Source organism: Hippoglossus stenolepis, chromosome 19, assembly GCF_022539355.2.
Source record: "Hippoglossus stenolepis isolate QCI-W04-F060 chromosome 19, HSTE1.2, whole genome shotgun sequence".
NCBI classification, from domain to species: domain Eukaryota; kingdom Metazoa; phylum Chordata; class Actinopteri; order Pleuronectiformes; family Pleuronectidae; genus Hippoglossus; species Hippoglossus stenolepis.
The window spans coordinates 6,701,794-6,714,926 of record NC_061501.1 but is presented as its reverse complement, the minus strand read 5'-3'; the positions used below and the strand labels follow the sequence as shown (position 1 = coordinate 6,714,926).

The 13,133-nt window shown below is 40.4% G+C and overlaps 1 long non-coding RNA gene across 1 annotated transcript; it reads right to left on the bottom strand.

Annotated features, from left to right (window-relative positions):
• Nucleotides 1-5,463: 5,463 nt before the first annotated feature.
• On the bottom strand, nucleotides 5,464-12,873 carry LOC118098673. The gene is made up of 5 exons (XR_007032243.1): nucleotides 12,685-12,873; nucleotides 12,294-12,341; nucleotides 10,069-10,217; nucleotides 9,607-9,737; nucleotides 5,464-7,056 (listed from the first exon to the last, which is right to left on the bottom strand). It is a non-coding gene; the product is annotated as an uncharacterized LOC118098673 (long non-coding RNA).
• Nucleotides 12,874-13,133: the final 260 nt, after the last annotated feature.

Here is a 13,133-nt window from a genome sequence, read left to right as displayed (position 1 = left end):
TACGGCTTCAACCTCTTGCGCTCTTAATCATTCCAGGCACGGCTCCCTTCCTATACCCATCCACATCTTAAAGAGACTCTGAAATCACAATTAAGCTGCCTTTGCCTCTGCCTGAACTATGTTTAGCCACAGTTCACTGGTTATTTATGGGTACTTACATGATAGCCCATTCACTCTCTCTCACACACACACACACGACTAAGAAGGCAGATTAATTTTTTATTCTCTACAATTCTTCTCATTATTCAAGTCTAAAAAAATGCATCGCCAGAATCAGAAATCATCCATGATCCAGGAAGAGTGATAAAAAGGAGGCTATATATAGCTGATGAATTTCTATCTCAAGGAAAAACAGCTTTTTGAATATTTCATGGGACAGACGTTCACTTCTCTGCGGAGAGACAGAAGAATTCCCTCCCTTCAAGAAACTCTACCGTAAAGATCAGTTAATTATTTCATCATGCTTGTAATGTGCCGACTATAGATCCATTAAATCAACAGAGACACAGTCTGACTCACACCCACTGCGTGTCCCTCAGTCACAAGCAGAGCCTTCACTTTGCAGAGTGAAAATGCAGCGAGTTTGTGGCAAAACATCAAACGCATACAGGTGTTTATGAATCTGCTGCCTCTTGGCTCGCTGCCTAATTTACATAAAATAAGACATTAACATTTTCAATGAATATTCAGCCCTTTCAACGAGCGCCTGGTTAGTCGGTCTTGTTAGACATTCAACTGAAATTGTAAAAAATACAGGATGGTGCTGCGTCCAACAGTCAGCATATGGTTCTGGGAATACCGCTTATTCAAGTTGTTGATTGATTGGTGCGCCATTGCTGTCTGGCTGTCAATCACACTTTCGCGCCATTGAATGAAACCACCAGACTCAAAACAAATGTAAATATAAATATTCATGACAACCCCCATTTTTCTTTAGTGTCTCTGTTCTCTGCCACAGTGACTGCTGGGTTCCATGTGAATGTCAGGATAGCTTCCAGTTTGAATCTGCTGTAAAGCAAGCTACTCTTCTAGAGGTTACTTGTTGTTATTCATGCGTTTGTGCTGTAATTCAGCCTTGTTTTCTAATTTTTACTGCACCGCTGCTGCCAACAGTTGCATATGATGAGACACAATCTTTGTCAAAACATGTCCGACTGTCGTTTGTAATGTTCCAAGATAAAGCTGCCTGCATGAATATCAGGTGGAAGGATGGAGGAAACAGCTGCATGCATGATACCACACAGGAGCACACGCCTGATTCACCACATCAGTCTCATATGTGCGCAGTCGAGTGCACGCAGCATAGCATGAGGCAACTTGTGACAGCAAAGAAAGCTCTCTGTCAGCTCCCATGATTACACAGTGCGGCAATAATGCAGCCCCGTGTCCTGAGCTCAGCTTTCTCTGCAGCCTTGTTAAAGCCCAGCACAAGCGCGAGGTACAATAAAGAAGAGTTGACAGGCAAGGAGTCTCCTCTCCTTCACGGCTGTATAAGACACAGCTGGAGGGGCTGTTTGATTAAAACAGCTTCCCACTCCTGCCCAACACCCCTACCCCTCTGTGAATATCACCACCGCCCGCACGTGTGGTGGCGAACATATGGGCCACACACTGGCTTTTATGATACAGCATGAGGTAACTTGTGAATGCCCGCTCGTCCCGGGGAAGCTGCACTCGCATCATCGTGCGTTGCATTTTCCATGTGTGAAATGAGGCAATGATAAAATATAAACTGCAATTTCATAAATAACATTAAGGCTTCCAAAAAGCTGCATCTCTTGCCAGTCACAGATTAACTATCACTCAAGAGACATGTATCATTATCCCTAACAGGATTTATTACACTTAAAGCTGCATGGAAGCCAAATGTGGCTCTATTCTGTTCAAGATTTAACTGAGCAAAAACAAAACTTTGAAAAAGGAAAACACAATGTTTGCTTAGTTTGCTATAAAACACCAAAGAAAAGTAAATAAACCATCTCCATCAAAAGTGTGCTTGAGATGGCCTTGGTCTGACTGTGGCTATGTCGAGGTGATTGGCAGCTGCAGGGTTGAAGTATAAAAAACAGATATATATTCAGACACTTCCCGGAGTAACAAATCTCTCTTTTTACATCTCAATTAAATCAAAGTACTGTTTCGTGAAAACATACAGGGTGATAAGTTAATACAAGGGACAAGTTACATGCAGTGAGACACAGCCAGTTAGAGAAAAAAATGTATTACCATTTTGTTAAAAAACAAAGAGTTAAGAATACTGTAAACAAAAGGAAATTAAAATCTGTATTTCTCATTTAATGGCGTTTTGATTTACACCTCTTCCATCAAGTCATTGTCCCTTTCAAAACATCTTCTCTTATCCAAACCAATTGATTCAGAAATATATATATATATATATATTTCATAAAAATACCTCTTTTCTCTGCATGATAATATTTTCTTGTACAGTATGTATAGCTCCTCAATGAGGTCCTGTATGTATGTCTAAACAAATTAATCTAAAAGGATGCTTATACAACCTATAGGAGCATTAGAGTTTTTATAGCTGGAAATTAAGATGTAACATGGCCTACGCTGTCTGATTGAAACCGGCTTGCTCCCTCAATGCTTTAAGTCATGTGACATGGTGTGTTCTGCAGCACTGGAAAAGGTCAAGACAATTTCTAACCAGCATGCATTGTGTTAAATCCAATATGCATCACGTTAAGTCAACGCTGTGCAGTGCCACAAAGTTGAATGCACCTAATGACTACTAGACACACCCACTAAAGCTGCTTTCAGACGTGCACTGAGCTCCAGAGATTCTCTGCATTGTCACCAGATGAGGTTTATGTGTGAACGCAAATGTCTGAGTGAGAACCTCGGCAGCTTCTGCAGACTTTCTCCGGCTGGCTCCCTGAGTATTAAGTCCACAAAAAGTCAGCAGACGTTGATGTGAGAACACAGCAAGGGATCACCTGCTGGATTCACACGCTTCTAACACGCGATGTGCTGCAAACAAATTCCCAAATGTATACGTTGCTTCCTGCCTCTGCCTGCTACATCACCCCTCACCTGAATCCTGCAGAGATTGTGGTGTTGTTGAAACATGACCGAAAACGGCTTAAAAGTAATACAAGGCATGCCCACTACAACACCGACTAGGTATAAACATGCTCACTACACCCACTCTGCCCCTGTCTTGCTGTCCACAGAGACACTCCTCTCACATATTCAGTCTCTCATCAGTATTGCTTGAACATCTTGGTTGTATCACACATCAAAGTCGTGTCTGTCTGTTTCCTGGCTACAGACACAGATATGAAAAGGTAAAATAACATGTCCTCTCTAAATCTGGGTGGTTATCAGTCTTTTATTTCACAAAGAGGCTGCATGGCAGCAGATTCATAGTTTTACCCCAAAAAAAGGGCTTTTACAATGTGCACTGTCTTCAGGTCTTACTTTATCTTGCACCTTGCCAGGAGAAAAAAAACCAAGAACATTTGGAAGGAAAAGTACTGTCACCTCGAATGGTGAACATGGGAATAGCCGCAAGAGGTGTAAAGACAAATGTTATCCATCACATTGATTAAATTCCTCTTAGCTGGTGTCCTTGGCCAAGTAGGTTTGTGTGAGCGGCCGTGGTGCTAACAGCAGCCCCATTGAGAGTCAGTGGATTAATTAGAATTGTACCAAATGGCCAGTGTTGTAGAAGTAAATCTGCTCCCAGTTTCATCACATGTCGCCTTTCCTCCTTTCCTCCTCCTTTTAATGTCTTCATATGAGTCACACTGGTCCTGTCTATGTCTTTTAAGAGAGTTAAAACACATTGGTATGAGTTAGAGTGAGGCGTTAGCAGTGCTCGCACCATCGCCCCTCTTCCCCTGCAGGTTTCTGTCCACATGCCTGAGCTGAACGTGGTAATACACTGCTCCAGTAGTTGTTGTTCCAGTTTGTTCTGACAAGGAAATTATAAGACCTTCAAAATGCAGTCAAAACACGTCATTCATCCCACTTTACATGTATGCTACTGGATCTGCAGCACATGTAATGTATAGAACCTTTATCTGCCGCTGTTTGTAAAGAGTAATAAGTGCCACTTCATCTGCTCCTATACACATCAATATTTCTGCAGAGTCCTCTCTCGCTCATTCCCCTTTGACAGGAGGGAGCAATTCATGAAATATTTTCAATAAGATGTGATTCAGTTAGTGCATAAAAGTAGAGCTACAACAGACAGTCAAGTGCAAGTTTTTTGAACTGCATGCAGCAATTTTAAATTTCTACAGTAAAAGCAGCGATTTTATCCACAAATGCGACTACTTTCACACTCTGGCAAAATGATAGTTGAATTGTTGTTAATCAAGGTATTATGGTCATTTATTTCAACAGTGGACTGAAAACTTGAGGCTTTGAGTTATCATGTCGTTGCTTTTTGAAAATGTTTTTCTACCTGGTGAGAGGTCTGTTGAGCATGATGTCTCATTTTAGAGGCGCATACAGTCACAAGCATTCACCCAGCATGAAGCCAGGTACAATCACTAACAAGCAGGAGTTAGCTGCCTAGTTCGAGATCAATTCTGCTCAACATAATGGAAAGGAGTGGTTGTAAACAAATTATCCCTGATTTCTCTATTTGGATCACATCTGAACCAAGCCGTTACAAAAAGTATTACACTGGCAATTTCCAAAGTAAAATAACTAGAACAAATAATTCCAAAGACAGACCTCTGATTCATGCAACACCTAAGAACAGCTCCTGTGGTGGCATGTAATCTGCTGCTGTTAATTCATCTTATTCATATTCTTGAGAGGCTTTAAAAGCAACGATTTCTTTTACACGATTAGTCTTCACTGGGTGTGCCAACCCTGCGCTAGTATTCCAAAGGCACATCTTATCACAACCCCAATCTCCATCTAAAGTGCCCTCAGGTTACGTTCATATTGAATTAGCTCACATCAAAGAGATTCCACACGAAAAGCCCTTTAAGATTAAATGCTCCTTTAATTTTCTGATTACAAACTATTTACTCCATTGGGACACTGTTACCGGGACAAAGAAATGATCAAGATCCTGTTTATCACCGAGAGGATATTGTGTGAAGACAACACATCTTAAAAGAATGAAAGATGAAGATGAGAGTCGGCAGCGTGATTCAAAGAAATTAATCAAGAACAAATGACAGTGCACACGGTCACAAATTGTGAGCACATTGCAGAGAATTACTTTGTAGCTGCACTACTGTATAGAAATCTTATAAAAGGAGTTTTAATGACAATTGCAGCCATTTAAAAAACTCAGAGACAAAAAAGAAGGGTCAGCATCAAAGGCCGCCCAGAAGCTTGAAACCACCTTGATCCCTCGTCATCTTGATTTAGGATGTTAAATGACAAGGATTTATGGGAAACCATGGGCTAACAGCCCTTCTCAAAAGGCTAATGCTGTTAACTGCCTATGAGAAAAACAAATGCAGATGGATGCAAACATGGCTGTCACAGTTTTCTTCAGAAGATGGATCACTGAGCTGTCCAATCAGTGGTTCGCTATGAGCCAGGGATGTTTGTCAGAGTTGGTTAAACCACGAGTAACTTGGACAGTCGGCATCAGTCGTTTCAGCCATCCGCTGAGATTGATTCATTTTACGGGAGAACTGGGCTCCACCAGTCACCTAATCTTGATAGATGTGACAGTTTTGGAAAGCTGAAGAAAAGCGTCCCGACAGATTATTATGGATGAATATTTTTCTGATGCCACGTTTATTGCAGACCAACAACAGGGGCACTGACACACACACACACACACACATTTTAAGAGCAAAAACATACTTTGGATTAGATGAGGACCATAAAAGTCCCTCTCTCCCTGAGCTATTCTCCTCCCCTCTTGTCATCAAGCTGCCAATCGGAGTTAGGGAGTGGCTTAGGATCCAATCAATCAGGCTGATTGGGAGTGTCAGGAAGTAGCTGGAATAAGCAGCCAGAGGTTGCACCTCTTGCAAACACCATTTAACCGACACAGCATGTTAAGCCAGCATGATAATTAGGGCAAAGTCCTTGCTCATCTCCCCTCTTTAACTTCAGACTTAATATAAGTCAGACTGCAAGTGGCTCAGATTGTGGTTTATTCTGAAAGAGACACTGAACCTGACAATACTAGCATTGGTGCCATTGGTAAGGATAATTAATATCCTGCATTTTGCATTACTGTTGGCAAATAAAAAATGGATGAATGGACTGAGATTGGTTTTCTTTTAAAATGAAATGTGTTTGTGCAGACATTGCCTTAGTCTCACTCCCCACTCGTAAACTTTGAGCGTAAGCCTATCATTCTCCTCCCTTTCAGCTGTCTGCTCATTACGCTTACAAAATCCACTTCACTGCAGAAAACAACCTACACACTGAAAATTGGACGTTTTGACAAATATCTGGATCGTGCAATCACACAGCCAACAAACATCTTTGAGCTAATATTTTTGTGCAGTTTTCTTTTCAGGGAATAAACTATTTTAATGACGAATGTTCCACCAACACCAGCCCACCCCAACACTACTTTCCTGGGCAGTGTTGCTGCATTCTGGGCTTAGCACAGCCCAAGACTATGGTGAGTGGTTTGAAGAAATACAAACAAACCAGACTGTTTTCTTTCCCCTAACCTGAATGATTGTAGGAGCAGCCAGAACATTCTCCGGTGCTGACGCAGCACTGTGCAGAGAGACCTGGATGTGTGAAACTTGTGGCCTCTAAAGGAACCAGTCACTCAGAGGCAAATGGAAATCCTGCACAGTATAATACACGTATGCCAAACATAGCACCAACATCAACCTATAATGTGAGATTTGAAGATTGGTAAGAAGGGCAAAACCACAAAGGAGAAATGTTTCACCAGCCATCTTAAAATGTCTCTCTTGCATTTTTCCATGCTTGTCAAAGCTATAGGTATCAAACTTAATTCTCAATAAAACTGTCCAGCAAAACAATAGAATATTGAATCCTTCCCGAAGAAGACGCCAGGTTCCATGTGTGCTGCTTTTCTTTGCAACTGCCTTAATTTCCCTCAGGATCCATCCATCCATCCATCTATACAGACAAGAAAAACAGAAAGCAACAAGTTTCTCTTTACAGAATGCAGACATATCTATCAAACTAGGTGCTTGATTTTATTGAGTCTATTTGTTTCTATTCCGTTTCATACTTTGTGTAACCTTGTTATGAAAAATGCTATACATTATTACATAATTATTATTAATGTTATTAAATGTTGCTCTGCCTGGAAGCTCTGAGAAAGATCTTGCTCTCATTTAATTGTCCAAAGCTGCTATGATTTTCTCTGGGTGTATATTTGGGTTTGGACAGCAGGGCCACGCCCCTTCCAATGTCAAGGTGTTGCTAAACTGTATGTATGTAAAGCTATCAGGCAATTTCAACTATAAACACTGTTGCTTGTCGGATCAATGCAGAGCTGCCAAGTTTCATTATAATAATATGGGAGAGATACTAGATTATTGTTGTCTTCAAATGGGGGTCATGTAAATCATGTCAATGAGAGGAATCCAGGAAATCTCGCCCTCTTGTGGTATTCATGACCTTACACTTTGGAAGTTTATGAGCTGTGACGTGTTTGCTAACATTTTCAGAAATGGCACATTCATCCCCTAAATACAAAGACGCACCATTGATCAAATACTGAATGTTGACAAATCATCAAATCCTCATTCCCTTCCCTAAGAACATACACACCCACCCAAAGGATTACAGCTCACATTTAGGTAAGAGAGGGAAAATATAATAAGAATCAAAATTAGAGTATTAATGACTCAAGAGGAAGAAGAGCAAAGAATGAGGGGGAGTTGCTAACTGCTGTAATATGACATTTATAGGGTTATATCCTATTCTGCTCCCTGTATTAGTTTAAATGCTTAAACATCACAGAATTAAAACCATCAATTGATATCAAATTTAAATTTCAGTCTTCAGGTGTTGAGTTCATTTGTGGTTGTTGCTAAGAAATGTTAATACACAACTGTATCACTGTAGGTCAAGTTCTTGATGAAGATGAACTGATGTATGAGTCCCAGCTGATCTTAGCTTATAAACGTTGATTTTTTAAATTAGTGGGAGATATAGATCCACTCAGGTGAGCTCTGATGTCACATACAAGGGTGAGATATGAAAATGGCTCATGGCAGATAGGGGTTTGAAATAGAGCAGTGCACTACCCTGAATATAATTTGAATAATTTCAATATTTGAAAAATTTATGTCACAGAGTTATATTAATTTATTCATCCATCCTCTATATTGCTTGTTCTCTGAGGGTCATGGGGATCTGGAGCCAATCCCAGCTGACATTTGTTGAGAGGTGGGGTTCATCCTGGACAAGTAGTCAGTCATTCACAGAAATAAACAACCAGTTACTCACATATGCACACCCATGTCATACCAAAGTTGCCAGAATTTGCAAATCAAACAATAAACCTGCATGTTTTTCTACTGTGGGAGGAATCTCTTGTATCAGAGGTAAACATACTTGTGGAAATATATTCAAACCAATGTCTGTATAAAATCATAGGATCTGCAAATATGTATGAAAAGACTTCAATGATAAAAACAGCTCAACCAGTGTATAAATAGGTTTTACTGCCGCGTCCATCAGGCCTCATGCCTAAAAACAGGGTCTATACATTTTATTCAAACAACTTGTTGAGAGAAAATATGCCAGGGAAAAAAAGCTACAACAACAAATGAGGAAGAATAAATATACAAACACAATTTTTGCTTAAAAATGGAGCCTTTTGCGTCTCTCCTTTTTTTCTAGGGTATAGTAAGGAGAAAATTTGCATAGCATCCGTGTAGATGTGCTCAGTTTGGTCCAATCTGAAGCTGTAAACCACTGATCCACCGAGGAGAATGCTCTTCCAACAGGCACAAGGATTTGCACAAGAAATGACGTCTTAATTGCAAAGAATGCGCTTAGAATTAGCCTTGGTGTTGCTATTGCATCACTCCTGCACAGTATAATAGAAAGGGAAAAAGATGGAAAATTGTATTGCTTTACAGTTTTCCTGTCACTGTGCAATTGGCCCTGCACTTGAAATATCTAAGTCTTTGATTTGCTATTTATTTACAGAAATACCACCAACAACATGTGAAAACAGTCTGTAACTATGTGTTTAAGTTCTATCTGGAGCAGCAGACGTTTGTCTCTTCTCTTATTTAATAACCATAATATGTAGGTTATGAACAGAGCGCACAGCCAGAGAGGGAGAGCAGGTTTGCATTGATCACCAGAGTGGCCAGCTCGAGTCGAGAATATGACCGGAGCCTGGGAGCGCTCTCTCCATCAGTCCTCCCTCCCACCTCAGCTGAACCAGTGCTGTCTGTCTCCCTGAGCTGTCAATAGAGCCTGATGGGCCTTTTAGACACTTATCAATATTTAACCAGCCTCCCCCATTGACTCAGCAATTACTGCCTAATTGATTTGAGATTGATTATCATCAGCACCATAAAGGCAGTGTGGGTCAGTGGCAAGTGCGGATAAAAAACCCTTAGTGTAAAACTTAATTATCTTTTCATGCAACCAGTATGTAAAGTGGAGCGTGCGTGCGTAAAGAATGAAAAGTGACTTTACCATGTCTAGGTGGAAGCCTTCAGCCGTATATGCATTTCATCTCAACTGCTCCCAACAACACGTCGGGCAGTAAACAGAGTTGTGCAGCTCTCAGCTCAGTGGATGCTTGTTCCCTCTCTTCATTGGCATGACTGACAGAAAGACAAATTTACATGAGAAAAGTGCTACGCCCTATATTCAAGTTAAGTGAGAGTTTCCCTGTGAAATACAAGGCTTTCAGGTGAGGTAATACACATGTACAAATTCTTAATCTGACAACTTTTAATCTACAGAAAGTTCACTGCATGTTTTTTTTACTGACAATTTAGCCAAATTGGAATATCTGTAATTTACAGGACATAGAAAAGCAGAGTTTACTTTCATTTAACGGTCTGTTCAAAACATTCTAAAAAAAAGGGTGCGAGACACATTTTAAAAATTGTCAAATGCAGAAATCCCAAATATGAATGAAGCTCCACAAACCTTCACTTTCCATGATGCAACACAACAGCATCTTTTGCTTGACCCTTCCTGCCTGATATGAACACATCTTCCAGACTCTATGTCCAGTTTGCAGGGCAGGTAGGGTCCAACATCGTCCATCATAGATGTCCTCCCCCATGCAGCACACCCTGCCACACATTAACACACATTTTTACCTATTATTCATTATAGGTCATTTCCTGAAGTTTACTGGTCCAGATCCAAGAGTCTTTTACTATTAGTATCTGCAGATACCGAGTGTGATCCCATGCTTAATTTTCTTTCCCACAAACTGAAATAACACAGCTATAAAACTAGTAATCTCACACCTCAGAGGTCTTGGATGATAATAATAAAGTCTGTTCACTTAATTTATTGATATGATTCAAAGGATGTTCAGTTTGAATAATTCCCAACAGTGTGATGAAGCGAACGCAGAGATGTCTCACTATGTTGGATTTCTAGAAACACTCAATTCACTTGTGGTTCTGACAGTAGTGTTCAGAGACTCAAACCAACATACAAGTTTAAATTAGGTCTGTAACGTCAAATTGTTATAACTGATATGATATATCACAAGCAAGTTCATTGTAACGGTAACAGTGAGACCGGACACTGCATTGCTAATGCTTTTTGCTAATGATGAACAGAATTGGAGAAAACCATACATCCAGGTTACTGTGTCACACACAGGATTTGAAAATAAGTTTCCATTCATACTGTTAGAATTATACATTTGCATGTCTAAGAAATACTATTATATTAAAGCATGGCATTGGAAATTGCTCAAAAAGAATAAATGAAAGAGTTCAAAATAAACAGAGCAAAGTGGCTGCATTTTTTAATAGCAAGTGAAGCTGAGGCTGTCTGATCACAATAAGTGTCTCGTTGAACTGTGCTTCTGAAAACAGAGATTGTGTAGAAACACGTTGTGGAGGAGCAGTAACTGAAGTCGACAATTCATCTTTCACTTGATACCGAGGATGGAGTGTTTGCTCCCAAATCGGAGTGATAAATACATCAGCATTTCCCGTCCACAACATTACAGTGTGCAGTGATCCCACCATGGAGCAAATTAAATTGGTTGGAATACATCACATCCTTCTACAGAACGCCACCGTCAAAAGCTGCAGTGTTTCGCTTGTGAACGAGCTTTTAGGCCACAATACTTTACAGTTGATGCCAGTAACAGAGCGAAAGTACAGAGGGGTTCCAACTTCTCACTGATCAAAGCTTTTTTCTGCTGCATGCGCGTGTTATGTAGGATCGAACGGAGAGGGAAGGTGGGGTGAGGATCTCCAGCCGTCACATGGACTCAGCTCAGGCCAAAGCTTGCATGCATTACTCTGACGTTTCCCCTGAAATGTTTCTGCGCATCATGACTGTTGTCACTTCAGCATTACTGGCTTTCAGCTCCACAGTTCTTTGTGAAACGCTGTGGATGCAAGTGCCGAATGATTGAACTGGTTGTGCAACAAATTAATTTCACATTAATTGATTAGTTCACATGGCGTGGACATTTGGAGTGGCGGAGGCTTTCTGATAACGTTAACAGACAAACTCTATGTTATCCCAGTCTACATCAGTCAAATGACACAAATATTTCAGCACATTTATAAATGTAAATATTTGCGGACAAGTTCAGCCCCGGCAAAAAAAAGTTGATAAACTGTTTAGACAGAAGCCAAAATTAGTTGGCAACTATTTTGTTTATGGTGCAAAATGCCTCTGGTTCCATCTCAAATGTGAGAAGGCATTTCATCGATTGAACCATTCCCTGATTACTCAAAAATAATGACATTAGACTACATGAGGATGGCAACAACTGAGCTGAAATCAATTGCCCCTCCTATTTGTATGCAATATACCATTTCTTAAAAAATGTCTCCTACTGCTCAAACACCATTCTCCACTCTCTCTCTCTCTCTTCACAGCCTGATATTGACACACTACGCCAGGAGCTCTCAAAGAGGGGCCCGGGGACCCCCAAGGGTCCTTGAGAGGGTCCTGGAGAGTCCCAGGCAAAGTCTTTTAGTAAAACTCTGTGTTCATAGTCATCTGGATGAATGAGGGTGAACTTTTCAAATATTTAAAACAGTAGCTTTTCTTACATGGTTGTTTGCCAGCATGTAAACTACATTTAATCTAACATTCAGGATATGAAATATAGATATTCATAATGTTTAATGAAGGAAAAGTGAGTAAGAAGTAATTGCTATAATTACCTGTTAGCTGGCCGGTGCTTCTGATTGGAAACAATGTACAACAAATACCTAGAATGAAGCATTACATGCAGTATAAAGACACAGTGATGATAATATTAATATTATACTTTTATTTGTAAAGCACTTCAATACAAGAAACAAAGTTTTTTACCATAAACAATATAAACCTCACAAACAATAATAAAAGTAAAAATACAAATTATTTAATTTGTATGGCACTCTTCCATAAAAGTAACAAAGTGCTTTACAACACCGCACACGCACACACACACACACACGCCATGTTTCCTGAGCTAGCTCGAAGCTAATTTAGCACCAATTAAGGAGAAACTAGTCACAAGGTTCTTTCAGTAAAGATAGAGCCCGAGCGAACAGCAGGCTGGGGACTCACGTGTTAACAGAGGACAACATGTCTTCTGAGCTCTCGTCCACGGACAAGAAGAGCGCGTCACACCTCCCTGAGACCAAAGCACGTGGAGGTCTCCTCCTTCTCCAGCGCAGCAGACCCCACGGGCCCCGTTCCATTCAGCTGAGGCAGGTGCAGGCTGCTGCCTCTGGGGATGATCAGTCCCTCACCTGCTTCACTGGAACACTAAATGGAATGGAGCCATCATCGATAACATGGCTTTCACCTGTGCACTGAAACCGGATGTACAGTACACACTGTTCTGATAGTTACTAACATCACAATATTTGATTATTTGATTATTTGATTATATTTTTGGGGATTAAAAATGCTGAATTTGCTATTAGGAGTTCCTCCTTTGCAATGCACCATTAGATGTACTGATAACTATCAAGACATCACTTTGATAATGAAGAAAAGTTAAAAACGACATG